The sequence below is a fragment of the Thermobia domestica genome, chromosome 7 (genome assembly GCF_964235325.1).
Source record: "Thermobia domestica chromosome 7, izTheDome1.hap1.1, whole genome shotgun sequence".
Classification (NCBI taxonomy): domain Eukaryota; kingdom Metazoa; phylum Arthropoda; class Insecta; order Zygentoma; family Lepismatidae; genus Thermobia; species Thermobia domestica.
Window position 1 is genome coordinate 142,760,053 of NC_137460.1, and position 26,332 is coordinate 142,786,384.

The following is a 26,332-nucleotide window of genomic DNA, read 5'->3' on the forward strand; positions in this document are numbered from 1 at the left end:
AAAACTCAAATATTTCATTTCATTTGATTTTTTCGTTTCGTGATTAACACTAATTGGATGTGTCAGTAATCACTTCACAATCAATTATCCCAAAAACTGTGAATTGGAAACTAATATTAGTAGTTTTCGATTTTTACATGTCACCTCTTCTTACCCTCACTTCTGACTCACATGCCGATGGGAAATGAATTTTGGACTGACGGGAACGTCATTATTTATCTCAGCGACCACGAAAGCTATGTATTCGAAAACAATATCAGTAGTTTTCGACTATCTTTGTATTACCTCTCCATTTTTTCGGAAAAAAGATCCCCGCTGCCCCATTTTAATCAAAGCAGTATCATTTTAATTTTTGGGCTCAGTAGTTATTGCATGATTTGATTTTATGTAGAAAGTATCAGGGTTGGCTGGTTTAAACCAGCTGTTTTTTTCAAAAAAAAAAAAAAAAAAAAAAAAACAACTGGTTTAAACAAAAAAAAATAAATAAATAAATGTTCGTAAAAGTGTGTTTGTAAAATCTTGATGAACACACATTTGTGGGTTATCACGTTTCATTCCCGTATATTATTCGTATTATACTGAGACCTAAATTCCCCCATTCATTACTCAAAAAGATTATACTACAAAAGCAACTTTTTTTTTACAAGTTTATAAATATTTATTTTGTGATTTTTTTGTAGTTGTTATTATTGTTATGTAATTGCAATCGAAGGAAAATTCTAAATATTGTTTCGTTTCAATGTTTACTATTGATAAAATACATCGAAAATGCCGTACTTTTTGTGTGTGTGTGGGGGGGGGGTCATACAGACCCCACGAGAGGCATTTAGTGAAATAAGTATCTTTGGTATCTATTTATGTATAAATGAGTCTGAGCCAAAGTGAACTGTAATAATTCGTATCTTTATTCACTTTTCTTATTGATATGCAGATTAAGTCGGCGTATTTTTTTAATTTTTAATTTGGACCAATAAAAGTCGTTGTTAACTAACTTGAACTAAATTAGTTCTTCTGTACTCCGTCGTACTTTGAAATTGTTCATATGTAGTTCTGTGTGATGGTTTCACTTGTGCAACTGTTTATCTTTTTGTCCTTCTGAAATGACTCTTGACAGTTATATTAAGAAGCATGTAAAGATCAGTACAACGTATTTTTTTTTTTTTTATCAGGATTCCTTCGTGAGTGGGTCGGCAGACGTATCGCATTTGTGGCCAATTAGTCCTGGTTCCGAGTTCAAATGGAGGACAATTTCTCTCGGATGTAACTCGAGAAGCGGTTTTTATTCCGCTTTAAGATTATGTGGCCCCTTCCAGCATAACCCGATTGTTGCATAATAACATCAAGGCGAAACAAATTTATTTCTGTCCATATATGAATATATAGAGCAAATCATTTAAACCATAAAAACCTGGTTTAAACAAAAAAAAAAAAAAAAAAAAAAAAAAACCCTGGTTTAAACAAAAAAAACGGTTATTTTGTTTTTTTAAATAAAAACCAAGGTTTTTGCCAACCCTGGAAAGTATGAACCCTACTCCTCTTAAAATGTGTAATTTATTCAATTTAATATCATAAGAACCGAAGAGGTTGATAATCATGTCACGTATCATTTTAATTCGTTCAGTAGTTATTGCATTATATGATTTTTCGTATAAGGCATGATCCTTCTCTCCGCTAGCGATATGCACTTTAATTAATTTAACATAATATGAACTGTGGGGTGCCTAAGGTTGATAATGATGCCAAGTATCATTTTAATAGGTTCAGTAGTTTTGTGTGATGCGATCAGAAGAATAAACTTATATACGCTTTTATATACTAATCAATCTTGGAGTTTTACGTCTCATGGTTGCCGGCTAGGCTAAAGGAGACGGTGATGAGAAATGAAATGGTGGAATGAAGAAAGTGTGAGGAAACGGGAGAACCCCGAGGAAACCCACGCACACGGTACTTGTTCACCACAAGGTTCACTTGGCGGGGGCTGGGATCGAACCCGGGATCCCAAGCACCAGAGGTGAACGCTCTACCACTGAGCCACCCAGGCCCCTTTTATATACTAGACTTACTTATTTATTGAGCAGCATATAAAGTCTGTTCGATTCGAAGGTAAAAGAAAATGAAAAAAGAAAAAATCGGAGAATCTAAGAAGAAATAGGACAAAAAGCATATGAAGAAACAATATTATATGAGAAGGGAGTAAAAGAATCTTTCTTTTCATCTATATTAGCAGTTTCTTCAGTGGAGTAAATCAGACTGACCGTGATTGATAACACTAGCGTCAAACTAGCGGCTGCAATTTCCCTCCGCACGTGGTAAGAAATGTCAGAGACCATCTCTTACTGGAAGCCCTCTAACATTAAAATGCAAGGATATCGGGCCGGTCCGTACCAATGATACAGTTAGCTACTGCCAGGGGCAAACGATGCAATTAGATATGATTGCAGCCAGAAGGGTCGCTGATACCATTTTCGTTGCATTGTGGGAACGATTTGAAAATGAAATGAAATTTTTGAGTTTTACGTTCCACGGATATGCCGGCTAGGCTAAAGGAGACGGTGATGATGAGAAATGAATGAAATCGTGAAATGAAGAAAGTGGGAGGAAACGGGAGAACCCCGAGGAAACCCACGCACGTGGTGTTTGTCCACCACAAAGTTCACTTGGCGAGAGCAGGGTTTGAACCAGGGACCCCATGGGAACGATTTGAATTTTCATTGGGTGTATAGGGAGTGGTGAAAACTAGTGCATGTGGGTGATCAATGAGATAACTTAAGGATTGTATTGTATGAATGTTTCACAATCCGCACCAAACCACACCACTGATGAAAGAATATTTAAGATAATAATATAAATGGATTCCAGTTTACTTGATTGGACTATAGATTTGTAACATTTACAGGGAAATATTTATTGTTATTTCAAAAAAGGAATATATAACTAATCAAAATGCAAGGGAACATTGCTTCTGACATCCCTAATAATTTTAAAACAACGTAATCGCAACTATATGTTTTTAACCACATAATAGTCCGTAAGGAATCCATGATGAATTAAGTTCCTATGTTAATGCAATAAGTTGGGCAACAATTCGTCACGATAACGCTGTCCGACAGGTAAAGCGCCTACTAAACAAGAGAAGAACGATGTTTCTACTAGCCTTACGGACAAACCCACCGTTGCTGACGTGCCTGTTCCATTTGAATGCGTTCCCGAGCGTGCTCGCTGATTTCGCCCCGCCCTGACTGTTGGATACAGTTCTTGCTTTTAGTTGCCAACTAAGAAAGATCTTATGGCGTATGTCTGCAGCTGTAATCACACCCATACCAGTTAATCACTTTTCAAGTGAATATGCACCCAGGAATGCAACTTCTGCCAGAAGAGATAATGTTTAAATGTACTGGGAATATATTTCCCGAAGAAAGAAGTTAATATATCACTAATTCATGTAGGGTTCCATAAAGTAAACCTACACCTATATAATGATTTTTAATATAATGCTAAGTAACTTAGCTTGGCAGAAAATATCGAATTATGATTATAAGTTATGACTATGGCCAGTTCAATTATTACAGTAGCAAATATATTACTTCATGTGAGAATCTATTTCGCCCTAAGATAAAGTAATTTACAGGATATTCAGAAATCTTTACAATTCACAACTTACGAAGTTATAATATATTAATAGTCTACCAGTTCATGAGCACTGATAAAAAATCTAAGAACTGACTGAAGAACAAAACAAAGCAACAATTGAAGGTGGAAGCGCGTATATCTGAAGTTATTTCTAATCCACTAGCGCTTCTCTACATATCGTTCCGTACACGTCTCGAAGCAGCTATATATTCTATTCATAAGGATTAATAATAATAATAATAATAATAATAATAATAATAATAATAATAATAATAATAATAATAATAATAATAATAATAATAATAATAATAATAATAATAATAAATTTCACAACAAAATTACACAGTTCATTTTATCTAATAACATTTATTTGTCACAGATTGAGATGTGCCAAAGTAAAACAAGAATTCAGTTAAACTATTATTTTGGGAAGAAAAACTAATTTCAAATCCAAGTAAATGCTCATATTTTCTGATAAAGGATGAACCACCAAAGTAAAAATCGAATTATATTATTTATTTGTTGGAATTTTGCGTCCTCTATTAGTGTCGAGGCTAAATGAGACTTGGAACTATAGTTTAATGTAGAATTCCAACTGCCGTAATTCGCTCAATGTTCTCCCACCAGGAATCGAACCCGAGACATCATGCATCAAAGCCACACATGATGGCTACTGGATCAGCGGAAAGCGTGCAGATGAAGTTCAGGTACGACACTTGAAAAAATGTTGAAAAAGTAAAGTTATTTAACTAATTTCCTTCTTATTGTCCTTCAAAAAATTTGCGCTGGGCGACATGACATTAGCAATTTTGCTTAGATGAAATTGAAGGGGTCGCCAAAAATAATTTTTGAAAACTAACAGTTCTTTTACGATTTATGTATAAATACAACATTCGGAAATCTACTATAGAAACTAATGCAAAAACACAAACTAACCTGTTCTAGGTGGTCACTAAAATGCACGAATACTATCTAACCAAATGAAGGCAGCTCGAAGCTGGTAAGCCCACGTGATACTGCGAGAGTGCGTCCGCAGGAAGAAGGAGATGGAGAGTATACGCATAAACGAGAGTAATGAAAACACGTGGGTTTCCACAATGATAAAAGTTCTAATAGCGCTTGTAATGGTTTCACGCTACGCTACACTTGTAAATCTAAATGCAGTTTTGTTAAATAGTATTTAATTCTTTCGCCTGCAGAAATTTGTTCCTTATAAATATATCTTTCGAGTAGGGTCAATTATAGCAATTCTGAAACGAAAACTATATTTTTGAGTGCACAGGAAAAACTGAGATTTAGAAACGTAAAAAATGCAGAAAGTAGAATTTCAGTTGCAAAAGAAATTGTCAACTTTACAAAATATAGCTAAAGGGCAGTAGGTGGCATTAGCATTGCTCTCACGCCCTTGAGTGACGCCAGTGCACAAGATGGTTGTTGATTGATTGTCTCGAGTTTAGAGTCTCTTTTCAGCGACGAGTGTACATGATAACGGTTGGCCTTTAAATAACGGTTGGCCCAACGTTGAAAAGTGGTTGTCCAGTTGATTGACTTTCTGTTGAAAATTGGCTGATTGAAAACTTTTAGCGCAAAGTGGATTTCATCAACGTATTTCCAATCGCTGAAAAATGGTGATCACAACCAAAAATCAATATTTGACTAACACTCATTTGATTACTTTTGCATGTACCACTAAAAAGCACGAATGTTACCTAATCGACTCAGGGCAGGAACGCAGTAGTGACCCTCTTATCAATGGTTCGTAAGAAGCAGGCGCGTCAGCGACGTCGCGGACGCATGAACGATGATAATGGAAAAGTACTTCATATGGCATTCAAAAGACATGCCTTATGCATGGCAAAGTTTTTCGACACTTCTATGATAACTTTGTACAGTACCTTCGCAAAGCACTTTACTTCATTATGTCTTCCTTATGAAGTACTACGTGATAAAGAGTACACTTTTCATTTCTATCTTATTATACATTTGAGAGTAAGATCCTGATATATTTTGATCACTCATGCAATCCTATTGCGAAATCCAGTAACTATTTCTCCCTTAGATTTCACAAATTTATGCCCCCCTCCTAAAAAAGGATAGCACTAGGATGGAAAGTGTATGATGCTCAGTCGTTTGCAATTTTGAAGTTGCATATAACATTTGATAAAATATTCTATTTCGAGCTTTATGATCTCTTTACATAAAACATCAAGATCAACCGTCGGATCTCACGTTAAGCTATAGTTACACGTCTCATGTAGCCTTGCTGCTGAAAGGAAGGGTAAACTCTGATCCATCCAGAAAGATCAACCATTCACAACACGTGAATTTGAATCAACACGAAAATAAAATTTAAAGCAAGATGAGAGCTTTTAAGGTAAGCTTCGATAATGTTACGTATAACTTTGTCGATTTTCTTAATTTTATATGCTATACATAGTTTTATGTGTTTTAGCAAATTTTAAATCTGGCGCTCTTCTACGGGTGTCTCTGGCAAGAGGACAGGGAGGATGCGTCTCCCCAATTTTTGTGGAGGAAATGAGATGGATCAATGCTGAGAGTATTTAGTTCTATATGAAAGAAGTGAAGGCAATCAAAACAAGTAAAAGTTATAAATGTGGTTTAGTATTAAGTTTGTGTGATTGAAATGTCCCCAAATGACTTGTGACATTTTTTTTTTTTATTAAGCTATGCCTCTTGGTTAGTCAAAGTAGCCTCGGCTCTAGCCATACACTTTTATCATTCCTCAATCAGCAACGATAGGATTCCATTATGAAGGAAGACTGGAGAAGTGAAAAGAATGTATAGAAAGTTGATCTGCGAATTACGAAGAGAAACCTACAAAAACAGGAAAGTATACAATAGAAGTAAAGAGGACAAGACGAATTAAAAAGGATAGAGAAATTAGAATAATGTACACGAAGATAGATTTCGTGGAAATAGAAATCTGGCAGTGGAGAACTACTATGACAATATAGAAACAAAAGATGGAAATTAGCCTTTAACCCTTTGGGCTCTTAAGGTACAGATCTGTAGCATGGCGTCGACCTTGGGAATTTGCTTTATAAATCTCTAGTAAAGCTTTTCACACCGGGTTTTTTGGAGTCATTAGAGATAAGCATGAGCGAGTTTTCTTTCAAACTCGACTCGACTCGAAACAGACATCTTTCTGCTTGACTCGAAATATTTCATCCAACTCGACTCGAATTCGGGTCGAGTTTCCAATCGAGTCGAACCAAATCCTGTGTATAGTTTCAAATACTCCCTTCAAGTATTCTACATAGACAATATAATTATTATCAATGATATTAATACTACTACAAATTATTATTATTATAACGACACCATGTATAAACATGAAAGATAGGCGGTTTGTATCTGAAAACTAAAAAGTAGTTGACTGCCGACCTCGGTAATTGTGAAGTCTAAGAGGCAAGGACATCATTCACGAGGTTCTGAGTTTGAGTTCCGAAAGAAGTATTCGGACTCGAGCCAAACATTGTTAAGAGTTATAGGGTGTCGGCCAAACATGTTCAAAACTGCTCGGCCCGGGTTTAGGATTGTCAACGTATCGACCAGCTCGGCTCACAGCTAATTGACTATCGAGCCCAACAAGGAAGTGAGCCAAGCCAACAGCTCACGCAAACGAGCCGGAGCAAGCCCTCGGCTCAGTTGAGCCAAACCAAGCAGATCTCATCCCAAACGACCCAGTTGAGCCGAGCCGAACTAAGCTCGTTATAAAAAAATCTGTTGCTGTCTCATTATCGAGACGAGACGAGATGTGAGCAGTGTCCCCTCTCGTGAGCAACACTAAAAGTATTCCACACTACTGCTTACATGGCTTTCGCTTTCGATTATAATCAGGACATGATTCCAAAACGAGTTAAAACGAGCTGAACGAGCGAGCAATTTAACAAACTCGACTCGGCTCGGAACTCGCCTCGATAAAATTACCTTTGACTCTACTCGAAACTCGGCTCAAATTCGAGTCGAGTCCAGTTTTAAATTTAAGGCATTTGTAACATTCGCAGGTTTTCTCATTGCTTCTTTTACTTACGACTTTTTCTGTTTTCAAAACTAAGGACAGTTTACTGGAGAGTGGAGATTTAAAATTAAGTCAAAAAGGGCTCTAATGTTTGGTGTGAGTTCAATTTCATATGACATAAGTCGATGTCATTAACAGGCTGTAACGTGGTATAAGTCATATATCTTGGTAAAATCCAGAAGGATCCTTTTTTTAGGGTGGATGGGTGGTTGTATTTCCTTTATGGAAAATTTCATGGAAACGGACTTCCCGGACAATTTTGTTCACAATTCATAAACAAATAGTTTACTTGTAACCGTTATATGATATAATTTTAATTTAATATGTGGGAGCGGGAAAGCTTAGTGCGGAGAATTTTACCTTGTATTAACTTTTATTTGCGTAAAATATTCGATTAGGAAAACTGAAGATATCAAAGGAAGACCATAGTACTATTGCATGGACTGAACCAGGGACTTGTGCATGTGGATATGATTTAGAAAAATGAAATGAAATCTTTAAGTTTTACGTCCCACGGTTATGCCGGTTAGGCTAAATGAGAGGTGATGATGAGAGATGATTGAAATGGTGGAATGAAGAAAGTGGGAGGAAACGGGAGAACCCCGAGAAAACCCACGAGCACGATGTTTGTCCACCACAAAGTCCATACGGCGCGAGCTGGGATCGAACCAGGGACCCCAAGCACCGGAGGCCACCGCGCCCCCCAGAATAAGATTTAGACTTGACAGAGATGACTTAGGGTCGAGTAATAGGCTAAAATCGGTCTTCAAGTAAATATGAATAAGATGAGGTTCTATTCAGGAAAACATAATCATCAGTAATAATAGTATTGTAGAGACAGGAATAATAATAATACAGACCCCACGAGAGGCATTTAGTGAAATAAGTATCTTTGGTATCTATTTATGTATAAATGAGTCTGAGCCAAAGTGGACTCAAATAATTCGTATCTTTATTCACTTTTCTTATTGATATGCAGATTAAGTCGGCGTATTTCTTTAATTTGGACCAATAAAAGTCGTTGTTAACTAACTTGAACTAAATTAGTTCTTCTGTACTCCGTCGTACTTTGAAATTGTTCATATGTAATTCTGTGTGATGGTTTCACTTGTGCAACTGTTTATCTTTTTGTCCTTCTGAAATGACTCTTGACAGTTATATTAAGAAGCATGTAAAGATCAGTACAACGTATTTTTTTTTATCAGGATTTGTGGCCAATTAGTCCTGGTTCCGAGTTCAAATGAAGGACAATTTCTCTCGGATGTAACTCGAGAAGCGGTTTTTATTCCGCTTTAAGATTATGTGACCCCTTCCAGCATAACCCGATTGTTGCATAATAACATCAAGGCGAAACAAATTTATTTCTGTCCACGAGTGGCCACGAGTAAAACAAGTTGGTGCACGAAACAAAATTAATGTGTAATTTGAACTTGGTATTCTTTCATAATCTTCTTCAATTCTGGACGGATAGATAAACACACCCTCATGTTTGTTCCGGAGATAACAGTTGTGACCTGTTCTTACACTGTATTGTGTATCCTCGTCGCCATAAGTGCCTTTACATCGCAGTGACGGGTATGTGACCGCGCAGTACTCCAAGGATGGGATGGTTTTATAAGAATTTGTGATTAATTTTGAAGAGTTTTTATTTTGACTAGGGAATTAACATAGGTGAAGGGAGTAAAGACACAGATTTGAAGCATCAGTTCACTGCTATTGAAGCATCAGTGCACGAAAAGATTCGTATCCTCAGTTTTTCTATTTATTGTTTTATATGTTAAGTTAAACACCACAATATGTATCACTGATATCGCAGATCGTATTATTTTTTAAAATCGTGTTTGTAACCTATTGTCAAAACATTCACCTCCAGACATGATGTAGAGGGAAGAGAAAGAGATACGACATCTGTAATATATGTATATGTGATTCACTAAGTAACTGTAGAAATTAGTTAAAGGACAGATAAGAGAGCGAAAAGGAGCTCTAGAAGTCTGAACTTTTTAGAAACGTCCTAGATAGGTGAAAATATAGTTAAAAATTGCCAAAGGTATCAGGTAAATTACCTCTCTTTTCTTATATTCTAGTATACTTTTCCTTTCACATCCAAACATCTCTATTCAGAATTACGAGATAAAGGTGGAGAGAGAAACATTCCCATTTCAAGAATTATATCAGGAAAAAAATCTTTTGACTTAGACTAGATTCGAACTCGCAACCCTTGCATCCATGGCTCAGCGCTCTACCGATTGAGCTAACAACTACTGTTGGAAAAGCCACATTTCTACAACTACCGGTTGCTGAATGGTGTGTATTAACCAAGTTTGCCGTGATAATTGCTTCATATAGCTATAATAATAATAATAATAATAATAATAATAATAATAATAATAATAATAATAATAATAATAATAAAGCAGAAGAAGAACAGAATCTAAAAAGTCACATATGTTAAAAGTTTGACGTGCAGAGTAAGTCCTAATATGAGATTTTATTAATTATATATAATAAATGTAAGCGTGGTTTATTCGTGTGTGCTACTCAAACTGCGCAACTCACTACCTAGTCCCATAAGGGTTGTACGCTTATGGTACAGTAGCCTTGCGTCCTCCAACCGTGAAGAATGTTTCTGTTTGAACCTATGCGTGCCCAAAGAGGAAGGAGATTGAAAGAAAGAAAAGTGGTTTAGAAGCGTGTCTTTCAGCTACTACTCTATACAAGACGTGCATCTACGACTTAACGTGGAACCCGAACCACACGACTCCTGACGGGAATCGAAACCCATATCACCTCCAGTTCTATCATGGGAGACACAGGAACATGTAAAAATAATCGAAAATTTCTTCTATCTTTCTGAAAAAGAAAACAAAGTTGATACCAGATATAAATAACGAAAAAACATATGAATTTAAATGTAAAATTTGAGTCCAAAATACCCACTTATAAACAACTGCTGAATTTTAGAAAATAAAGACATGTAAATTGAAGTTATGTGATTAACTTGGAGCTTCAAAAACCAACACCCAGAAACCGCCGTGTAAAGTCTAACTGATGCAAATTTTTTTATTGCATAACTTGCTTTCGTCTAGGCGGGGAGTCCGCCCCCAGACGCTTGCATTTGCTCTTTCTCCGACCTCTCACTTCTCATATCCCTAAGACCTCTGATCTTAAGTGGTTTCGAGATATGGCTATCTTATTGTAACAATTTCAACTCCCAACTTTGACTTCCTGCTGTTTTTCTTCTAACCGTAATATATATACTCTTAAGGGATTTTGGAATATGGCCAATCTATTTTACCAATTACAATTTAAACCTTTTTTTTCTAAGGAAAAATGAAAAAACGCAGAAACATGTCTTTAATTGTTTTACTTGCAAAACCTAAACACCAATTTTCATTCCCGGCGGGAGCTCATGTATTTCGAATTCCACGTTAATCAGTAGGTTAACGTTTCATATAGCTTCGCTACTGAATGGGACGTTAAACTCAAAATCAACTCAACCAATTTTCATGTCAATAACCTTAACGATTTTCGAGTTATGACCATCCAATTATAACAATTGTAACTTTACCCTATTTTCTTCCTTTCTAGGGCAAATATCATAAAAACGCTTAGATACATATCTAATTATTTTAAATGAGAAGTCCATATACCAAATTTCATGTCGTTAACACTCAAAGATTCCAAGGTATGGGCATTTTAAGATAATTGCCACTCCTCTTTCTCTCTTTTCCCTTCAAATTTCCAAATATTCTTCTTTTAGTGGAACCTTACATTACAAATCATATGCCCTTTCTAAACTTCAAGTTTCTAGCTTAAGCGGTTTGGCCTAGCGTTGATCAATCAGCCAGCCAGAACTTGTTATTTTATATAGAAAGATACATAATAAAGCAAATTAATGACAAAAATATTACTACAAAAGCAATATAGCAAAGAACTCATATACTGTGTTAAAATATGTAGATATTCATTCATTTGGTAAATTTCATAAAACTAAGGGCACAAGCTGAGCGTACGTGCGTTTGGCGTGGGAGACCCAGGTTCGATTCCCGGTGGGAGCTCATGTGATTCGGATTCCACGTTAACCAGTAGGTCTACATATCATATAGCCTCGCTGCTGAACGGGATGTTAAACTCAAAATCAGCTCAGCTCTGCTAAGGGCATAAGCAGCGTGGACCTACGGCTTTTTGGGTCCAACCACAGATGACAAAATTACACTCCTATTGCTTTACAATTGCTGTAAATCTCCCTGCTTTGGAAATGAACGGAACTTGACATTCGCTTCACCAACTTTTCTATTTCGTGTGTTCATTTTAAAGCCGTACACAGCGCATGAGGGCATTGCTAAAGTTTTCAAAGTCAATGTAAGAAATACAGATGAGTTCTACTTACACAATGTGTACAGTAGAAAATATTCAATAATATTCCACATAGAAAATATCATACACAACAGTGTGTAAGAAATTCATCAAATGTTTAAAAATCCAAGAAAACGTACTTCAACACAAATGCAATTAAAACCTGACTCTGAGAGCGCAATAATGTTATCTTGTTCGAAGGGTCAGTGATTTTGTGCCGAACAGGCTGAGCGTGGGCTTACCCTGCCTTATGTTTCGCAACATTGCTCTTGGTCAGGTGGTTTATTGCTTGTGCCTTTAGGTATTTGCCCTAAAGCTATACAGCGAGTTGTGTGCGTTCTTCCTTCCCTGCCCCTCGCTGGCGAAAATATTATTTGCTTTTCATGCATTAGGATAAGGGGCAAGACAGCTTGCGACCTTGGAAGGGAGCTTCAAGCAACCTTGGGAAGGGAGTAACATATAAAATGATCGAAAACGACAACCGGTGTTCATGTAGAGTTCATAGTTTCGAGGTCGCTGAGATGGTTAGGCGTAAAGCTATCAGCTATTTTCTGTTAGTGATTTCTTCATATAACCAAGTTAACGAATCAGTGATAGAACGTTCACCTCTGGTGCTTGGGGTCACGGGTTCGATCCCAGTCCCCGCCAAGTGAACTTTGTGGTGGACAAACACCGTGTGCATGGGTTTTCTCGGAGTTCTCCCGTTTCCTCCCACTTTCTTCATTCCACCATTTCATTCATTAGTCATCATCACCGTCTCCTTTAGCCTAACCGACATAACCGCGGGACGTAAAACTCAAAGATTTCATTTCATTTCATTTTCAAGTTAACGAACCTTGACTTACCTGCGTACAGTGATTGGTTAGTGTGTCCACGATGGCTATTTTTACTTTTTCCATGATCATCCCATACCATACAGTATTTTTTATGTTTTGAAAAAGCTTGATTCTATCAATTCGTTAAACAACAATGTTTATTTTTTTTCTAATCATGTTTCTTAGTATTATCCTCTTCATTCTAACTAATTTAAATATTTTCAATAACTCAGAATTTAGACTAAAAAATGTTACAATGATCAAGAATTGTATAAGAAGAGGACTCTTCATTTCTAATCATTGTCATAACCGGAAGGAAAAGCTTTAAAAAAAATTGAAATAACTTAGCAGACGTAGAAAATCGACGGAAATAATAAACATCAACTATTAGTTGACTCTTAGAAGTATAGTATATAGTTCTCAACCCAAGTAGAAGATGCACTCTTTGCTTCATGAAAATAATAAACATTTTCCAAAAATAATTACAGAAAAGTAATTTCATGACATTTACTGAGCGAACTTAGGTTACTGGTTAGCGTTGACCTTTGTAATTGGGAGTCTCCAGGTTCAAATTTCGATACGAGGCATCCTGACTAGTGATTTTGCAGTACCACTGGGCGAATACCGGGATACTTTTAATACATAAGCTTTGGGAAAATTTCTTGAAAACTTTGTTCTTATGTTGTTAATGTTTCAGTGTGAAATGGCATTTTGCTGCATGGAAAATATTTTTAGTAAACAAAATATAGTAGATGAATGGTTAGTATAACGGACTCCTACTTGTTTTCTTTAGGTTCAAATCCCGACTGTTCTTATTGATTTTTTCTTTTAGTTACGCTCATATGTTGCGCTCCAGAAGTTCAATTTTGAATTAAATGTAGTCGCAGCTAGTTTAAACTGAAATTATTTTCAAAACTTTTTGCTATTATATGTTTTTGTTTTACTTGCGATGTTTCAACTTTGATATTAGATCTTAGACCTTAATGCAACTCATTTTCCTACGTCATATTTTGATGAATGTTTTCACAACAACGATAGTCGGGCGGTAATACAGAATTCCATTGTTACTGCAGGGCCGGATCTTGAATCCTGCGAACTACGCGTTCGCAGGAGGCGCCAGGTGAACAGGGCACCAAATTAGAAAAATGAATTTTGTTTTAAATGTAAATATTCATTTTAAAAATGTTATGATGAAAAATTTTCCTCATATAGCTTCGAATAAATATTGTACAGACTGAGATACAGACAAAATACATCAAAAGGACAATAAAGTCGAATCTTCGCTTGGTTGGCTGTAAAACACCCCTTTAAAAATGAAATGGACTCGCACATCAATTTCTTGCTGTATTGTACTGTGGAGTTACAACCACAGTTATTTGCTCAATTATCAGTTCTTTACTGAAAGAATGTGGGGATAGCACTTTGCATGGCAAGAGAGAAAGTACGTGGGGATCTGAGCAGTACAGCGCTGAAGTAATTAATTGGGGATGAATGAAATGAAATGCATGTTTTCTAATAGAAGAAATCACAGAGACACAAAGGTTAGGAAAGGAAAGGGTTTTACTGTACCTCAGCCATTTCGATATGATGAGCCTCTTCAAATATCGGGTGAAGCCTTATCCTCCAATTCGTTGAGTGTTTCCGTCTGGTATCGATCCCGGACCTCACGTTCGAGAGTGAAGAACCTCTCGACCTCAGGGCAACAGCTCCCAGATGTCCTGGCCTCTTCAGAATGACACCTCTGTCATGCAATGGTTGGTGAGGGCCCAGGCGTGCCGACCGTCTTTCGATTGCTGCTACGACGACTCTTCTGAAGAGGGGTCCAAAGTGTGTTTCTGGCGGCTTCTGTCACACTTCTCACCTCGAGGGTCCCGTGTCCCCTGGTTTTGTTCTACTTCTTTGCTTTCGCTTCTTCCTGGTGCTCCGCACGTGGGTGACCAGCTCATCACAATTATCTTGGTCAATAGGGAAGTTTGTTAATTGCTGAAACGGCGTGGCTGAGCTTGTTTTGATGAAGTTACGGAAACTAGGAAGAGAATGGTAAGCATGAATTTGTATTGGGATGAGGTGACAACATAGGGAAATCTCTTCTTTATTATTTAATAATTACAATTTCTTGTTTGAAGAACAATAACAACATACAGGGAGAATTCAAAATAGGCGCTAAGCCTGATATCCTCTAGAAATTGATGCCAATGCCACACTCACAAGAGATGCTAGTTTGAGGAAAATTTCCATGGCACAGGATAGATCTTTTAAAGAGGGAAAAGGGATATTTTACGAATATGAGATAAAATCAATGTAAATTTAGCTTTCCAATAGATGTTGTATTAAGCACTATGACCGTAGAGCTAAAGACTGGTATTCTTTCCCCAATCCCACCATATGCACAAAATACAAATATAACAGACTCTTCATTCCTTTCTCAACAGTTAAGGGTTGAGAAAGATCACCGTAAATGAAATGCACATTATCAAAGTTGAAGCAAGCATGGGCACCCAAAAGGGGACGAAAGGGCCAGGCCCCACCTGGCTTACGATAAGTATAATGTATATGTATAATTTCTTAAGATTTTCTTAATACAAATAAAAATACCAAACGTCATATAGTAACGAGGGAGATTACCCCCCTAAAAACATTCTTCGAGCCCCCATGCAAGCAAGTAGGCTTTCTTGTCCATTCGTCCAGGGAGTGGAGCGAATACTAAGAAAAGACGGGCGGTACAAATGGGTTCTTTAAAAATCATTTCTGAGGGAAATTTTAACTTAAGTTCCTAATGACTCACAATCGCTGTCCAGTGCTTAATGCTCACTTTGTTAATATCTATTAGTCATTTGTCATTCGTCAACATTTTCATTTCTATCCTAAGTCATTTTGTTTTTGTTTATATTTTTAATTTATAATGTTGTGTGCTTTCACTTTTTAATAGTACTTTGTTTTTCATGTAATAATAATGACCAACAATATAAAACCAAGTGAGCATTTTATCGGAAAAGAAAGCTACAAAACGTGAAAGAAGATAAGAGGCAACCGAAGGCTCTAAAAAAGTTTCTTTCGAGTGCTGGACAAAATTAGACAAATATTGAGGTGGGGAGTTGTCAATATCAGTCACTGTTAACGAAGCATTTGCAGGTCGACATTCTTTTGAAGCTGACAAATTTATTTTAACCTGATTGCAGTAATTTAATTGTTGAATTAAAATGGAACGATACGGTCATTTCGGTTACGGGTCTGAATTAAATTTCATGTATTTCAAAATTTGTTTGAATACAATTAGTTTTCACGTGGCATATAAGTATATAACTTGAAAGGATATAATCGAAAGCGACGAAAGGTCATTTGGATGACAAGTATTTTTTTTCAGTACTCTCACTTTCAATCACAGCAGCGTATACAGATGCTCGTTTTATTATGACAGATAACAATAATTATTAATCCATTCTCTGCTAATAAATTTAGATGGAGCGATATTTTAAATTAGTAATAATTCTAATGCAAAGTAGAGTTTTGATTATTAGTTACTTGTGTTCAGGGATGTAACGACATAGGTGCTACGGATGCGCAAGGGGCCAGGTCGAGACAGAAATTTCCAGACAAAATTCGAGTCGAGACACGGCTCTTCCAATAGAGAAATATACATTTTTCGAGTCGAGCCATCACTTTTACAGCACATTTTCGAGACGAGACAGCCACAAATCTTGTATCGTGCGCATCCCTAATAGGTGCAGTTTTCTATTCACAAAACATCTTCCGGGGGGCACACTTAGTAGGGCCACTGCTGGTACTCTTTTATTTATTATTATATTATAGATGTATTATTTTGATCTCCTCCCGGGGGGAGTGGCCCCCTAAAATATGTGTGGACGAAACACTGAACAGGCAGTCTGAGAGTCTGGATCCCCCAATTAGCATAATTTCAGGGGGCAAATACACAAAATTATTTGCATTTTGTAGGCTATTCCGAAAAAATCTTCGGACCTCAATGGGTGCATCATTACTTGTGTTTACATTGTGTTACTGCCTGATTTCGAACGTCTATGTTGGAAAGAAACATGAAAGAATTGAATTGTTCTATAGGCATAAGGGGTCCTGAAAAGAATTTTTGCGGAGAAACATGATTTTAAAGTTCTGCCACTGATCGGGGACAAATTACATATAAATTAAAACACACTTTTGTCATTTGTTGTGTATTGAACTAGTTTAACTAAAATTAATAAAGAATTATTTGAAATCAAGTATATCTCAAGAACGATTAAATGGACTAGCTTTGATGGCCATTGAAGATGACATTCTGAATGAAATTGATATGGATGCAATAATAAGAGATTTTGCCAAATTGAAAGCCAGAAAAGTGTCTTTATAACATGAACTTTACAGTAACAAAGAAAACGAGAAATTAAGCTAATTACCATATTTGTATCGCTAGAAAACACTATTTAAATATGCTTTTAATGAAGTGTAAGAGCATATCTCTTTGTCAAAATCAAACCTGTGATAATGTTAGACTTGAAGCTCATTAGTTTTATTCTATTTCGACTTTTATGTTTCAACTGTATTTGTCAAAATACATCTTAGGTATACATTTTAGTTGTTTCCTGTGCTTATTTAATAATAATAATAATAATAAAAAGATATAAATTATTAAAACTGGAACTTTGGTCATGATTCATCCACAGTTAATTAGGTTTAATTTTGCCATCTTCCTCTAATACTCACTGGAAGACTGAATTATTATATATTGAAGAAATTTGTAATTGTAACAATTATCTGAAGAATTTTTGTCCATTACAGCATTCAATTCTTTTATTATCATATAGGCGGGGCGCCTAAATAGTATTTGCTTACAGTTACGAAATGTCTACAACCGACCCTGTTACTGTTATATATATATATATATATATATATATATATATAGAGAGAGAGAGAGAGAGAGAGAGAGAGAGAGAGAGACAAAGTTTTGACTCAGAAAAAGTACCGTTGAACGTACGATGCTACATGGGCTCCTGGAGGGTGCACAATTTACCCCTAAAAATGCTTTCGATCACTGAAATAAATTCCTGCCTACGCCCCTGTAAAGCAGTAAGAATGTTAGGGACTGATCAGGGGGTAATGCCTCCCTGGAGCAACGACAGTTCCCCAGAAATCATACGTCTGATAGGTCCGGATGTGACACCAGTATTTGTGTGTTACCACTCTTCCCTCTCAGTGTACTGAAACTTAAGTCAAAGGAACTGTTCTGAAATCTTTACCGATTCTCTCCTCTGAAACCACATGCGAATGGGGCCGACCTTGGTCATATACCACATCTGGAATATTACTATTTATGTCAGAGATACCGAAAAATATATATTCGACACAAATATAGGATGTTTTGATTTTATTTTATTTATTTTTTACCTGTCACCCTCCCACTCTGACCTCCATGCCAACCAAGGCTTAACTTCTACCTAAGCAACATCGACAGCGTCACTATTCATCTGCGACCACGAAAACTATGATTTCGATACTAATATTGTTCATATTTGACTACTTTTACATGTCCCTTCCCCCTTATTACGAATGACTTCAGTGTCTCGCCTCACTGGAGCAATTTCGTCAAACTTAAGTATAGCTATAAACCACCACCTGTAAAATAAATGTGCGGGTGATCTTTTTCGGAGAGGAATTCATTAGCTGCTTTTCCAATGTGGTGGCTTTATTCGCTTCCCATGATAAAATTGCCAAAGAGTTCAACTTTATTTGCACCACTGTGCTATGAATATAGATTTTAATGGCATTTACTTTACTGAATGCTCGCTTAGGTGTTGCTCCCGTCACAGGAAAAGTGAGATACTGTTATAAATGAGTGGGGATATAAACAAATACGGAAAACTATTAGCAATGACACCACTCGAAATGAGTTTTTGCAATATAATGAGGCAGTATTTTATTCGAATGTGAAGGAAATCATTGCGTAAATTGTCCCTTCCACTCCTTAGAAGTCTAAGCTACAATACGTATCTAATAATTTTGAATTAGAAATATATGCATCGAGTTTCATATCCTTAACTTTAAGGTGTCCTGAGTTAAGTAAATGAATAAACTTCCTGCTAACGAAAGAGTAAAGCTTTGGGCTTTAATAGTATCGGGAGTGTAATTATGCATTTCAGTGACCCCGAAAGCTATTGAATAGCCACTCATATATTTCAATTAGGAATTTTTAATTTTCACCCCTCCTATTAAACCTCCATACAGATAATGCTAAAATTTGATGTGAACGATATAGAGGGTATCATACATAATTCATGCACTCAAAAGCTATGGATTTAACATTAATAACGTTCATTTTCGATTATTTTTACATGTTCCTGTGTCTCTCATGATAGAACTAGAGGTGATACGGGTTTCGATTCCCGTCAGGAGTCGTGTGGTTCGGGTTCCACGTTAAGTCGTGGATGTACGTCTTGTATAGAGTAGTAGCTGAAAGACACGCTGAACTCTATATCACCTCGCCTCGTGAGATATTCTACGTTTGCATAATTTCTAAACCACTTTTCTTTCTTTCAATCTCCTCCTTCCTCTTAGGACACGCATAGGTTCAAACAGAAACATTCTTCACGGTTGGAGGACGCAAGGCTACTGTACCATACGCGTACAACCCTTATGGGACTAGGTAGTGAGTTGCGCACTTTGAGTAGCACGCACGAATAAACCACGCTTACATTTATTATATATAATTAATAAAATCTCATATTAGGACTTACTCTGCACGTCAAACTTTTAACATATGTGAATTTTTAGATTCTGTTCTTCTTCTACTTTATTATTATTATTATTATTATTATTATTATTATTATTATTATAGCTATATGAAGCAATTATCACGGCAAACTTGGTTAATACACACCATTCAGCAACCGGTAGTTGTAGAAATGTGGCTTTTCCAACAGTAGTTGTTAGCTCAATCGGTAGAGCGCTGAGCCATGGATGCAAGGGTTGCGAGTTCGAATCTAGTCTAAGTCAAAAGATTTTTTTCCTGATATAATTCTTGAAATGGGAATGTTTCTCTCTCCACCTTTATCTCGTAATTCTGGATAGAGATGTTTGGATGTGAAAGAAAAAGTATACTAGAATATAAGAAAAGAGAGGTAATTTACCTGATACCTTTGGCAATTTTTAACTATATTTTCACCTATCTAGGACGTTTCTAAAAAGTTCAGACTTCTAGAGCTCCTTTTCGCTCTCTTATCTGTCCTTTAACTAATTTCTACAGTTACTTAGTGAATCACATATACATATATTACAGATGTCGTATCTCTTTCTCTTCTCTCTACATCATTTCTGGAGGTGAATGTTTTGACAATAGGTTACAAACACGATTTTAAAAAATAATACGATCTGCGATATCAGTGATACATATTGTGGTGTTTAACTTAACATATAAAACAATAAATAGAAAAACTGAGAATACGAATCTTTTCGTGCACTGATGCTTCAATAGCAGTGAACTGATGCTTCAAATCTGTGTCTTTACTCCCTTCACCTATGTTAATTCCCTAGTCAAAATAAAAACTCTTCAAAATTAATCACAAATTCTTATACAACCATCCCTTCCTTGGAGTACTGCGCGGTCACATACCCGTCACTGCGATGTAAAGGCACTTATGGCGACGAGGATACATTGCAGAAAATCCTGTTTCACTTAAGTAGCATGTAGAAAAGTGAACGAGAACTTTCACAGCCTTTGTGGAAATAGCTGAATATTCTCGCCGAGAGAAATCCAAAATGATGCCATGACTTACTGCGAAGCGTCAAACCTTGGTCATTCCTCACATCGACCAATTCACTTTCTTCCCGGATATTTAATTCTGCTAACTGTAGGAAAGAAGGCGCAAACGGGTCCCTCACCTAGTCAAATGAAGTCAACTCAAGCGTAGGAAAATATTTCTCAACATTGGTACACAACAAAGAGAATATGTCTGAAATGAGTGTTGAGAAATTTGTGTCAATTTTAAAGCACTTTGTAAACTCAAATATATCACATTCGTTTTGTTTTCTATTTATGTCCTCCCAAAATGAGAGTTTCTCCCTAAATGAGCAAATTTTGTCCCCCGCGTGCTTTTGTTCAGCGCATTCAATGTTTGGAAATGTCGGCAAGAAAAGCAAATTCATTACACCAAGAATCATCACTAAGGAAATCGGCATATTCACTTTCTTCTGACAGAAAGAAAAGAAGTTGTTCTTTAATTGCATAAAATCTTGACAATACGTGACCACGAGACAACCACCTCACTTCTGTGTGAATAAGCAACTAAGTGTATTCTTGATCCATTGCAGAACATAGACCTGAAAATAATATTCTTTTAAGAGGCTTGTTCTTATGTAATTAACCATTTTTACAACTAGATTTAATAAACTGCTATAGGATTAATAATTTTGCTACGAGTTCCTCGCGGCACACCAGCGGCCCATTCGCGGCACACCGGTTGGGAAACGCTGCTCTATCGGGAGTCCCTCAAAGATCTAATTTAAGTCCTCTATTGTTTCTTCTTGTTATTAATGATATTCCTCTGTGTATTAAAACTTTTCGTTTTTTTTTTTTTTTTTTTTTTGCCGACAATCTGAAATTATACTCCAAACTAAGTTCAATTGATGACTGCGTGAAACTTCAACAGGATCTACAAAGCGTTCAAATATGGTGTGATGAGAATAAATAAGTCCTGAATGTGTCCAAATGTAAATCTGTATCTTTCACGAGGAAAGAAAATATTATTTATTTTACCTATACAATAAGAGGCACTTCCTTGTCTACCCCCAAAACATCAAAGTTCTAGGAGTAATATTTTATAGGAAATTAACCTTTGCTCAACATGTTGACGCAATAACGAATAGTGCATATAGAAACCTAGGTTTAATTAATAGGATAGGACAGGATTACTACAAAGAATAAACATTTATAAGATTATGTTTTTCGTATGTGAGGTCAAAGTTAGAATACTGTTGTACTGTTTGGACACCAAATGCCACTAAATACTTTGATGCAATAGAAAATATACTTTTTTTTTTTTTAATTATTTTTAGAAATGCTTGCATAGAAGAAAACCGGTTTCTACCCAAAGTATGTCCCCTACGAAGACTTAGTAACGAATTTTAGTTTTCAAACATTAGAAAAAAAAAAGATGGATGTCGTACATAAATTATTAAACGGTAAAATGACTGTTCACAATTAGTTTCAGAAGTGTTATTACGTGTCCCAACAGGTAAGACTAGAACAACAAACAATGGACTATTCTATTGTAAAAAAGCAAGAACTAACATATTACATAAGTCTCCTCTATGGATGGAGAATGTGTGCTTCACATAAGGAAATAAGTAGACTTCATGTAGTAGATGCATTTAGTATATCCGAAAACAAGTTCAAAGTAAGTGTCAGGCAATAACTTCTGAATTATTAAACGACGTATATTTGTGCGTGTATAATAGTGTATGTTAGATAAGTATGTACACGACACTATAATTGGACTTTAAGTCTGTTGTGTCCTTATGAAGTAAATAAATAAATAAATTTTACTTAGTCGTGGCCTGATCATTATTAAAATATCTGAATTAACATTATTTTTTAAAAGTAATTTACCAACATAGTGTGAATTCCTTGAATATTGTTGATTTGTCGTCCAGGTGCCCCTGGTTGCGGCCGGTCGCCCCACCCACGCGACGGTCCTGGCTGCGCTTATCATGGACCGAAAGGAAAAGGATCGAAGACGTAAGCATGCTTGGCCATCTTATTCGGCACTCCGATTGAATCACCATCAGGGGTGTAGCCAGCAGGTTTCTGTAGGAGAGGCCCGTCGTTTTTGAAAGGGGGCCAGCTACAAAAAAAAAAAAAAAAAAAAAGTGTTGCAGCTAGTGTTTTTGAAGCCTGAAAAAACTGGAAAATTTTGGTTTCCTTCTGGAAAACTAAAAACACTGTTTTTAGCATATTATTATTATTATTATTATTATTATTATTATTATTATTATTATTACTTTCTTAATTTATATTATACTGTAGGTAGTTTTTATTATGTTTAACCAAAACCTGCTGCCCCGGACCAAACATTATACCTTTGTGCATAACTATTTCAATACACAGAACCTATCTATCAAGGTAGCCAAGAAAGTTCTATCGCTTTCTCACCCACCACCTCCGAACATTCATATGTCACCTAACACGTACCTCGAAGAGATCGACAACCTTCTGCAAACGTTCTGGAAGGCCATGGATTCCATCGCGCTAGAGGTTAGTGGGCCGTGAAGCGAAGAAGGTATCAAGTGCATTTTGCACCTCTACTAGGTTTCAGCTGGCATCCTTTAAGGTGATTGTCCAAGGAAGGGAACAGATGATAATCGGATGGTGCAATGTCCAGGGAGTATGGCGGATGCAATAGTGTTTCCTATCCAAGACGTAAAATGGTGTTCCGGGTCATCCTGGCCACGTGAGACTTAGCGTTCTCCTGTAACATAAGGACCCTTTTGGGATTCAGAAGTGCTGGCTCCCGAGTTTTTAAGTTTTTCTTGGACACGGCTCAACTGCTGATAGTATACAGTGGCATTTATGCTATGACTAGCTGATAGCAGTTCCCGATGCACGATGCCGCGAGCAGTTCATCAACACACAGGAGGACTTTCTTCTGGTGCAGTGCTAGTTTCGGCTGTGTTGGAACCGTTCATGGGATGCTAACCAATTATGACGGCGCCGTGGGACTTAGTACAGGACCCACTTCTCATCACATGCCAACTCCCTGTCCAGAAATGGCTCCTTCCTTAGTCGAGACAGCGAAGAAACACAGGTGTATGCTTACGTTGCCTTTTGATCCGGAGTCACATTATGTGGGACCCATCGACCCAACTTCTAGTGTTTCCTCAGTTGATGAAGGTGCTGCCGAATGGTTTCGCCACTCACACTGAATTGTCCCCATGCCGTAAGCGTTCGTGGACCACAAATGGGCAAATTAGCGACATCTCGCCAAACATTGGCGGCGCCGCAGCAACGATCCCCGGTGACCCCTCTTCCGTTTTGAAAATTATACCACCAGGAGCAGAAACGCAACAAAGCGCCAATAAACCACAAAATTACTCCAAAATATGTTAAATCGGCTATGTGTGTGATTGCTTTACATTAAGGTAGTCAAAAAACACTAAAAAAAAGTATCAAAAAAATTACGACTCGAACCATCCACCTTATGATTACTAGGCGAGTGTTCTTTCTACTTCGCTACGAAGGCGATGAAGGAAACGTCGCTTGTAAAGGGATTAATCGTTAAGATCTTTTTAATTTGGTCAATCAGAGTACTCCTTTAACCGTGTATATTCGACGATAACTGTTTGGGATTAGATAAAATGTGTTCGCCATGTAATTTTGAAAAAAATATGACGCGTGTCTATTTCATAGTTCTCGCATACTCACTTGCCAATGATCGACGACAGTTGTAATCTAAATTCATACAATTATCGCACTTATCTCAAGATTTTTCACTTCATGATGTTGAGGCAGAGGTTATTCTTGACCCTCGGAGCTCACTTTAGGAACAATTCGTCAGGAAAAATAATATATAATAATAGCCGCATGCAGATGACTGGCGATAGTTCGTGTTGGTCCCTTCGCGATTCTCCGCGAAGAATCTAAAAAGCGAGGACCAAAACGAAGTTCTCCCTGCTACGCGGTGGAAACTTCAACACCCCGACTAGACATATATATTTCGACTCGACTAAACACTGCCGCCAGTGTGACCCTAGCGGCAATTCTTGGACGCGTCGCTATAGCGACGATCGACATTTACCGCAAGTTGACCACTAGGTGTTGACGACGTTTACGGCATGAGGGTAGTGCAGTTTCTCTCACATCTCTGGCAACTGTTCGGCTAAATTGCTGTCTGAAGATCTACATTTTGTACATGTCTTGGTCTTTCGGCACGTGGTGTGTCTTCGAGTGTCTCGTCACCGTCCTTAAATTTGTTAACCACCACTGCACTGTCTGCTCAGTCACGACACCCTCACCAAAGACCTGGCATATCTTCCGCCACACTGCTGCGGCGTTTGACCCCAGTTTGAACTCGTAGAGCATACACGCCCTATGACGCTCTGTGGTGGTTCCATGTTTAGTCTGTCCTTACCCAAGTTCACGGTGTAACTGAACTGCCACAACCAGGTAGTATGTTGGATATATAAACACCAAGAACTGACTTTCGCCTTATCTCCATTCACATTCAACTCACGGTGTGAGGGCCAATTATCGCAGACATCCACAACCAGCGACAGAACTTTCTTGGTTACTTTTATATATAAGACTGATTTTCTTTGAAATTTCACTTGATTTATTTAAGATTTCTGACAAAAATGTTTATTATTCGTGACTAAAAATACTGAAATAGCATTTTAAAAAGCGAATGAAATCCAAACTGAAAAAACTGAATAAAAACGCTGTTTTTCACCAAATTTTCCATCTGATAAAAATGTTCTCTTACAACACTAATTACAGCATATAAATAATATAATGTACTTACAATTTAGTTTAGTACCATTGTTTTATGGCAGAATTTATAGTACCTTGTCCAAACGTTTGTCTTCAAACTGTCAAATACAAATCGCCGTAAATTGTGTAATCTGCTGTCACAAAAAGTAAACCATATTATTTTCGGATCGCTATAAGGAAGAAATACCACACTATTTTGTGATCGGTATGGTAAAATACTATTTTCCCATGCTATTTTACCGTAATTTATTAATTATATGTAGACTTTGTTATTTTTAAATGTCTGAAGCGAGGTAATTTCACGATGATGTTTTAACATCTGGTCATTAGGGGGGCCAGGAAATCATTTGGGGGGCCAGGCCTCGATGGGACCCCCGTGGCTACACCCCTGATCACCATGTTGAAAGGTAGAAGGAAAACCAGTTAGAGGAAGATCAAGGATAGAATATCTAGATGCAGTTAGGAAGAAGAGACTTGGTCAGAGCATAAAACAGCTCTCCCAAGAGAGAAAAGTTTTAACACTTTCGATCCTAAGCCCGAATCAGACCCGTTTTGTCTATTTATTCCAAAATGCCGGAGCCCGAGTCTGTTTTATTTTATTTTATTTTATTTTATTTTATTTTTATGTAATAGCCTCTATGTAACTTATTATGGGTTCCAGTCGGTTATTGACTGTTTTAAATACTTACTGAGACTCAGTTCTTGAAGAAATATTATTCACCTGACATCTAGCGAATTTGCAGATTGATTGTTGTGATCAACTTTCTGCGTGTGAACCTCAGTACGTTCGATAATATAGTGGAATATTTTGTTTCGAAAACTATTTAATTTTACAGAAGTTGTCTTGTTTGAAGCAAGTAAAATGAATATAGAAGAAATATCAAAGATTTTAGAAGAGTACAGTTTAGATCCCGTGTGGAAGGTGAAATTAAAGATTCAGATTTAGATCCTGATTTCGAAATTTAAAAAAGTAGGTGAATACATGAAGAGTGCTGT

The 26,332-nt window shown here is 36.9% G+C and overlaps 2 protein-coding genes across 5 annotated transcripts in view; one reads left to right on the plus strand and one right to left on the minus strand.

Moving 5' to 3' along the window:
- Positions 1-3,805, minus strand: part of LOC145690431 (uncharacterized) — a 42,114-nt gene extending 38,309 nt beyond the window's left edge. For 2 of the 3 annotated variants that reach the window (XM_081765303.1, XM_081765300.1), the window contains exon 1: positions 3,662-3,805. The gene's annotated coding sequence lies outside the window, so the exon portion shown is untranslated. The remainder of the gene's footprint in view (positions 1-3,661) is intronic. The other variant, XM_081765302.1, reaches the window with a different exon arrangement.
- The window catches only part of LOC145690430 (S-phase kinase-associated protein 2-like), a 211,071-nt gene that overhangs the window by 122,500 nt on the left and 62,239 nt on the right, over positions 1-26,332 (plus strand). The window lies entirely within an intron of this gene.